At 42.9% G+C, this 8,620-nt stretch overlaps 1 long non-coding RNA gene across 1 annotated transcript in view; it reads right to left on the bottom strand.

The window, feature by feature from the left end:
- Positions 1-218, bottom strand: part of LOC106143774 — a 558-nt gene extending 340 nt beyond the window's left edge. The window contains exon 1 of the long non-coding RNA XR_001228919.2: positions 22-218. This is a non-coding gene — a long non-coding RNA (uncharacterized LOC106143774). The remainder of the gene's footprint in view (positions 1-21) is intronic.
- Between the last annotated feature and the right edge of the window lie 8,402 nt (positions 219-8,620).

Here is an 8,620-nt window from a genome sequence, read left to right as displayed (position 1 = left end):
CTCAGCTCCATGCACACTCACCTCAGCTCCATGCACACTCACCTCAGCTCCCACACACATCAATGCAAACCTTATGCAAAGGGGAAAGTGGCTACTTCACTGAAGTTTGCCCCTTACAGACATGGCTTGTTCTGCACATATTGCTGTTGATGATATTCAGTCTTGTGTTCTTTTTCTTTTAAAAAAGAAAAAGAAAATAGAACAAAAGAAAAATGAAGGAAAACAAAGTGAAATAAAAGGATACAAAATTACAGCCAAAAACTAAAACAAGAAAAAAAAATCTCCCCCATGGTGTCCAGGTTTGTAACTGCCAAATTTGATCATTAAAACACATTTTCAAGTAAAAGGGAAAAAATGCTATGAAACTCTGTCGCGTTGGCTCTTCTTTTTTTTTTTTTTTTTATACAATATTCTGTTGGCGTGTATGCCTGAAGGCCAGAAGAGGGCACCAGACCTCATTACAGATGGTTGTGAACCACCATGTGGTTGCTGGGAATTGAACTCAGGACCTTTGGAAGAGCAGGCAGTGTTCTTAACCCCTGAGCCATCTCTCCAGCCCCCGCGTTGGCTCTTCTTAAATGTCACCTCACACTCCTCTGGCGTTGAGGAGCAAGTGCTCTGACAGGGAGACTCATCCAGCTCCGCCTATGTCTCAGAGAGTCTCTGTTCTGAAGGACATGGTATAGGGTCTTTTGTTTCATCTCAGATATTTTTAAATGATATGATGAAGCTCATATAGTAAAATCTATGTAATGTCTCACTGGGCGTATGGTCTGTGGGCCTTTGAAGCATGAGCTACAGAATACTAGAGACTAAACAGTCGCCAACTTCCACCTCAGCTGGAATCACTGGGCCCAGTCCCAGCTCTCCAAAGCAGGGCTCCACTCCCCCACCCCAATCCTACTCTCTGAATGCTAATCTGAAAAAGTGACTTCGAAGGTTCTGAAAAAGGGATACTGTGTGTCTCCCCTTGGCGAGGTGGGTCAGGGTCAGCAGGAAAGACCCCTGTGCTTCCGGGAAAGTGGGCTGTTCCTTCATCCACTCCATCCACTGTGGGACTACACCTTCTGGGTGCTGGCCAGGATGCCAAAGCCTTCAACCAAAAGCCCACTGGAACACCACAGCTAAGCACCAGTCCTCTTCAAGCTTTTCCAGAGAGGGCTCCCTTCAGCAGAGTAACCCTTGGTGACTTGTGGGACACAGGTAAGTAGTGAGAGTTGGTTAGGAAGGTGGGCACCAACTTATAACATGTACCATTCTTTGAATAAATACTCCTATTGCAGCTGGTTTGGGTAAATGACAGGAGGGATGGATAGAGACATTTCATATTATTCATTATAATATGTTGAATTTCATACTGTAGAAATGAATCTGCATGTATGTGTTATTACCAGATTAGCGTATACACACAATGTCGGTCTTTTGCTCTGCGTTAACCCAGAGGAGATTAAGGTTGAGATCAGCAAATAGTAATTTGACTTGTTATTAAAAGATGCCGGATCCCAAACATTCATGAAGCAAAGGAAGAGAGCAAGGGATGATGGACAGAGAAGCACAGACGTTAGTCTCAGAAACATGGCTGACCACCATATAAGCACCAGGGACGAGGGACAAGGAAACACCCCACCCACACCACCCCTGGCTTGACTCAGAGCTCCTAAAACCCCAGCCTGATGACTCAGCATTAACAGCCAGAAGCAACTATCCATACTCTTCCACCATCTCACTGGGCATGCTCCAAAAGGCCCTCCCCTCTGCCCAGCCCGGCACTGTGTCTGCTCCTGGTCAGAGGCAGTCACCATTCTATTCTTCTCCCCAGTAAATCTCTCGTGTGAGGTTTTCTGCAGGGTGACTTGGTGGTATCCCTTGGCTCCCAAATGCCAAGATGTCCTTGCACTGTAAGAACTCTCTCACATCCGACCCAGAGGGACAAAAGTAAACTCAAGAATAACTCATTCCTTCTGGCTGGCGAGATGGCTCAGCATTGCCTGCTCTTCCAAAGGTCCTGAGTTCTATTCCCAGCAACCACATGGTGGCTCACAACCATCTGGAATGAGGTCTGGTGCCCTCTTCTGGCCTGCAGACATACACATGGACAGAATATTGTATACATAATAAATAAATAAATATTTAAAAAAAGAATAACTCATTCCTTTTCTTTCCTCCTGTTTCTCATAAAGTCCATTGGGCATGAGATACAAGACAGTTCTTAGGGTGCGAACCTGCTGCTTTCGCAGACTGTTGACTCTCTAGATAACACACAACTTAAGGATTCAACTCCTGTCTCTCATCACTAACCTTTGTATAACGTTTACTCCGGTTGTAATCTCAAGCTATAAGGTGGTGGGAAATAGAGCCGAGCTCTTGCCTGTCACAAACCTGTTTGAACCAGCTGGATCCCTAAGGGTTCCCTCCACACCAGAAGTGACCTGCAGTCCCAGGAGTGACTTTCTTTCACCCAGTATCTTTGTATATCACTATCCCTGCACATATTGGTTTTCTTAAAAAGTTTTGACTTAAAAAGTAATCCTGTTTACAGCTAACTGCCTTTTCTCTCCTCAGTCATTCTTCCTTTTGGTAAATTTGACCATACTAGTGAGAAGGACCCACTGGGAGGACAGTGTTGGTGATGCTGGTCTCCTGCCACTCACCAGCACCTCACATTTCTTCCCACCCCCTACTCCATCCCACTCGGCCCAGGCCTGTGCCACCGCAGCAATGTGCTCAGGTATTGAGCAGGAAGAAGACATTCAGTCACAGGCGTGTCTTCCCTGTGCTTCCCTTTGCAGGAAAATCTGGGCTTAAATCTTCTCCTATCCTTGTAAAATGGTAAGGCAACCCAGAGATGAGACAGGTATCTTAGATGGGCAAAGAGAGTAGGTTTCATCTGTCTGCTTTCTGTGCTGTGTCTTTGGAGTAGAAGAGCTGGATTCTAATTTGGAAATAATTCTCTCAAAAGCTCTCTCCTTGGATCAGTCCCAAAGCCTACTTCCAGTTTGACTCACCAGGAAGATTCACACGACTCTCCAGCAACCACACCTACGCCTACGATTTCCCTAAATAAAAGAATGCAAAGAAGATAGAGTGAGAGGAACAGCTGCATGGGGTAAGGCGGGCATGCACCGCGAACAATGCTGTTTGCAGAAACACTGAAGAATGAATCCCTCTGAGCAGTTCTGGAAACTACCAGAGCCCTACCAAAACTCAATGCCCAGATACCATCCATAGCCAGTCTTTCACAGAACCGCAGTCAAGGTGAAAGAGATTTTATGCTCAGTTTCTTAAGATTTTCTTTCACCAAAGTGACATCCCTGGTTCCGCAGACTCAGCAGTTTATGGTTTCTGCTTCTTACAGTGCGCTGTGGGATGCTGAAGCCCACTAAGAGCCCACAGGCACCCCTGTTACGGTCTTCCCTTCCCTCTTCCACAGCAGTGGAGGCAGTGACCCTCCATGCTTCTGCTAGAGCATCCTATGTAAGCACATGAAGGTCAACAGAGTGATTCTGTCAACTATGGGACTTGTACGACATCACCAAAACTCACTATCAGGTTAGGAACAGGCTGTCTGCACACAAGGGAAGAGTTTTCCACCCAGAAGTTTATCTTAAGAAATATTAGTTTGTTTGCATTGTTTTTTCCAAATTTCTGCCACTTTTGCCTTACTCGTTTGCTTTGAAAATTCTACTTAAATTTTAAACAGTTTTACCAACTCTAGACTGTTTTAATAAGGAAAATTTGGATCAATCTTCATATCAAACATTAAGTGGCAATGTTTACCTGCACACACACACACACACACACATGCACACACAAATAAATCACCTTAACAAGCTTTAAAATGGCTTAAACAGAAAAATAAATATTTGAAATTTACATAATAAGGTGTCACATACCATGAAACACACGGAGGCTTATGTTAATTATAAACTCTTTGGCCTATTGCTCAGGCTTATTATTAACTAACTCTTAAAACTTAAATTAACCCATAATTCTCGTCTATATTTAGCCACATGGCATAGTACCTTTTATCAGTAAGGCATTCTCACCTTTTCTCCTCTGCTTCTGGCTTGCAGCAGCATCTCTGCCTTTCCTCTTCCCAGAATTCTCTTAGCCTGGTCACCCTACCTGTACTTCCTGCCTGGATACTGGCCAAACAGCATTTTATTGAACTAATATGAGCGACAAATCTTTCCAGGGTGCAAGAGCAAGCTCCCACAGCAGGAGTGTGTCCTCCCCAACCCCTTGCCTTCTTTCACGTCCTTCTGCCCACCCTGTCCTCCCTCATCACTTCATCCCCTGCCATCTCCTCTCCTCTTTGGTTGTTTAGGCTCTACCTACATTTATAACTGAATAGAGAGAAGTTTAAGACATTTCTCATATAAAAAAAGGGTTTCTTCTATTTATTTCTTTTATTTCATTAATTATTTACTTACTACAATCTGACTATCCCTTATCCCTTATGTATGGGTCCAAAAGTGTTTCAAAATTCAAATTTTGTTTAGTTTGACTTCTTGTATGTACATAATGACCTGTGTTGAGGATGGGAACTTAGTCTAAACATGCAGTTCATTTACATTTGATATCAAACAGGATATATTTAGTGGGCCTGGAACCTATCATGTGAGATCCAATATAGAATGGTTCTATTATGGTGTGTGTCAGTACTCAAATGTTTCAGATATTGTAGCACTTGGGGCTTCAGATTATGGACACCCAACTTGTATTACTTCTTTCTTTTTATTATTTCCTGAGCAGTACAAGTTCATTACAAACTGAGAAAATGAAGACAGAAAAAACGTTGTTCTTTTATCAGCACCTTTTTGTGCCCCTCCTTTTCATGGGTTTTATGATCTGTCAGCTCTTCAGACATCCCCACTGCACTCCAGAGGATCCCACCTTCTCCTAGCTCCCTTTCTTTGGCTTTGTCTACTCCCCCTAGGCTTCTTGCAAGGAGTGCTCCTTGATTGGGTAATCTCACTGAACCTTATAACCACTGAAAAGTTCAGATGAAGAAACTTCATATATATGTGCTATGGGCTAAATATTCTGTCTCCCCAAAATACATATATTGAGACCCCAATCCTAATGTTCTGGTTTGGGAAGTGGGGACTTGAAAGGCATCCGTTACAAGTGTGAAGCTCTCACAAAGAGGATTAGTGTCCTTACTATGAGAGGAGAGGCCTGAGAACACTTCTGCCACCTTCTTCCATAATAAAAAGTAGACAGTGCAAAATGGAGAGATCCCCAGACTCCAGCCATGCTGGGACCCTGATCTCAGACTTCCACTTTCCAAAACTGCAAAAGATAAGACTTGTCTGTTTATTCATTTTCTAGCCTATAATATTTAGTAATCACATCCCAAATAAACAAATGCATCCCATCAAGTCCCATGTACAGGTAAAAGGAGGGTTCATAACAAGGTTTGTTTTGTACATATAAATTTTCACGAGACTCGCTATGTTGCTTACCACCCTAAACACCTCCCTTGTCCAAGCTGGATTGACTGATGGGGTTTAGGGTCATTTGTCTGTTTTGTGTCTCTGCACAATTGTTGTGCTCTTCACTGTACTGTGATCTGTTTGTAGTTTATAAAAGTAAACTCTTGGTGATGGGCTAATGTCTCAGTGAGCATTGTTGTGAAAACAGGCACACGTGCAGGTGTTTCTGAAGACAGACTTCCGGAAAGAAAAAAAATTTAGTTCAAAAGATGTGCCTGTCTGTTTTTAACTCTAAGAATTTCTTCGTATTTTAACTACCAATGAGACAATTTAATAATTATAAATAGAAGAAAATATAATCCTATGACTATTACACATTCCACATATTGCAATCTATTCAATTCACTCACTCTGTCAACTAAGTGAAACTGGTTTTATGTTCTTCAAGGTTCCCAGAAGACCCTGGGTTCCAATGCCATGGCTCTTCACTACCATCCCCAAATCTGGCTTCTCAGCTTCCACATTTGTAGATTGTACTGGCTGGTTTTGTGTCAACTTGAGACAAGCTAGATTCCTCAGAAAGGCAGGCCCCTCACTTGAGGAAATGCCTCCATGAGATCCAGCTGTAAGGCATTTTCTCAAATAGTGATCAATGGGGAAGGGCCCAGCCCATGGTGCCATCCCTGGGCTGGTGGCCCTGGGTTCTATAAGAAAGCAGGCTGAGCAAATCATGGGGTCAAACCAATAGGCAGCATCCCTCCATGGCCTCTGCATCAGCTCCAGCCTCCAAGTCCCTGTCCTGTTTGAGCTCCTGTCCTGACTTCCTTCAGTAATGAACAACAAGTGTAAGACAAATAAACCCTTTCCTCCCCAACTTGTTTTTGGTCATGGTGTTTCAACACAGCAATAGAAACCCTAAGGCATAGATTCTGTAGTGTCCCTCACTTTGTCCAGAGAGAGCACATTGCAGAAGGCCTGATCTCGGACTGGTAGAACTGTAGAGGCTAAATGTTCAAAGGCACCAGATATCTGCTTCTCAGGCTGGATGCTTGGACAGGAAGGTATGCAGGAAATTATTTCACATAAGCAGTTCTTACTGGTGTCCACTATAGAAGCTCACATTGGAATGGTCATGACTTTACAACTTTTAGCCTTAGCATTGTCTGTTTCTGCAATGATGGAGGAAGGTCATGGGTTAATTAAATAAAGAAACTGCTTGCCCTGATAGGTTAGAACATAGGTGGGTGGAGTAAACAGAACAGAATGCTGGGAGGAAGAGGAAGTGAACTCAGAGACGCCATGCTCCCCTCTCCCAGGCAGACGTGATAGCTCTGCTCTCTGAGGCAGATGCACACGACACGATGAAGCAAGCTGCCAGGTCAGACATGCTGAATCTTTCCCTGTAAGACCCGTGCTACACAGTTTATTAGAAATGGGTTGATCAGGATATCAGAATTAGCCAGTAACGGCTAGAGCTAATGGGCCAAGCAGTGTTTAAAAGAATACAGTGTCCTTGTAATTATTTCAGGGCATAAGCTAGCAGGCGGCCAGGGTGCTGGGGAAGCAGCCCCGCCGCTCCTACTACTACACTGCAACATAGGAAAACCCCAAATAGTTCTTAAACCTACACATTGCCAGGCTGGGTAGATAGCGCAGTTGGGGCAGTGCTTGCTTCACAAACATAAGGATATGAGTTCAATCCTCAGAACCTACCTTTAAAAGCTGAGTGTGACACAGCATGCTTGAACTTTCAGCCCTGGGGAAAGAGAAACAGGCAGAGCAATTGGGGCATGCTGGCCAGCCAGCCTAGCCGACTGAGGAACAGCATCTCCAAAACACAAAGTGAGCACCCGGGCCTTAGTGTACCACCCAGTCACGCAGGCTCTGGTCCACCCACTCACTTTCTAAGGAAGTCAAGATTCTCATCCATGTCAGAAGCTGATCTTGAGACCCAGGCTTTACGACTGCATCATTTCTGTGACCCAGAAACAGCATTTAACTAGGTCACAAAAGAACGTGGCGAGAGGTGAGGCAATCAGGGCTGGAGAACGCTAACACTCTGGGTGCTTGTTCTAAATGGTAGGAAATTGACTTGAGAGGAATGAGATCAAAATGACCAAAAGGACAGCGACAGCAGGGACAACCTAAGAGACAGTAAAAAGAGACAATTCATCCAGCCCAGAAAACAGCTTCAGAGGGCTCAGTGCATAAGGGGACTTGCTTCCTCATGCCTCAGAATATAATTAATTAAGAATTCAGGATATAAGGTAATTAGAGGAGCTGTAACCTGGAGGCATTCTGCTCAATTATTCTGATCATTTTTAACAATGAGAGAACGCAATGTTCTGGTCACATGACATAGACTTGGATTTGGGTAATGTGAAGAGCCATATTTATGTAATGGCATCAGAAAATTAAGTTATTTCCTTTGATTTTGATTTTCCAGTGAAAATCAGCACCAGATGATTAAATAAAAACTAGGGAAATGATTGTAGGACATGAAAAAATACTTGAAGGAAATTTTTCAGCTGAATTGTGTGTCTTTCTTGACATAAAACTATAATCACTCTATTTATAATCTGTGTATGTATGTACATATGCGTGTGTGTATGTGTGAATGTGTATGTATTATGTCTTTTGTGAATATATGTACACATGTGTCTATGTGTGTATATATGCCTGTGGGTAAGTATTTTTGTATGTGTGTATATGAATATATATGGTTGGATCTTTGTATGTGTGTATCTATGTGTGAGTGTATGGGTATGTGTAAGTGTATATGAATTTGTGTCTGTATGTGTGTATGTGCATGTATGATTATGTGTACATATATGTGTATGTATAAGTGTGTATGAATTTGTGTGTGTTTGTGTGTGTATGTGTAGGTATGTTTATGTGTGCATATATGTGTATATACATGTCTGTGTGCATGTATATATGTATATGTAAAACCCAGGATCTGCATGTGCTACAATTTACTACAGCTTCAGAATTTCCTGCTTTCCACATAACTCCAGAGTTTCCAAGGTTTTCCATGGCACAGATGAATTCTTCAACTGACTAGTGAGAGTGTTCAAGACTGTTTAATGACCACCTAGTACTTGCTGGATTTTATTTTTACATAGATAAAGCTCCTCCTTTAATTGCACTATGAAGATTGAGCACCTCACACAGGATTTCAG

This window comes from Microtus ochrogaster, chromosome 5 (genome assembly GCF_000317375.1).
Source record: "Microtus ochrogaster isolate Prairie Vole_2 chromosome 5, MicOch1.0, whole genome shotgun sequence".
Lineage (NCBI taxonomy): Eukaryota > Metazoa > Chordata > Mammalia > Rodentia > Cricetidae > Microtus > Microtus ochrogaster.
This window is presented reverse-complemented; position numbering and strand designations above follow the sequence as displayed.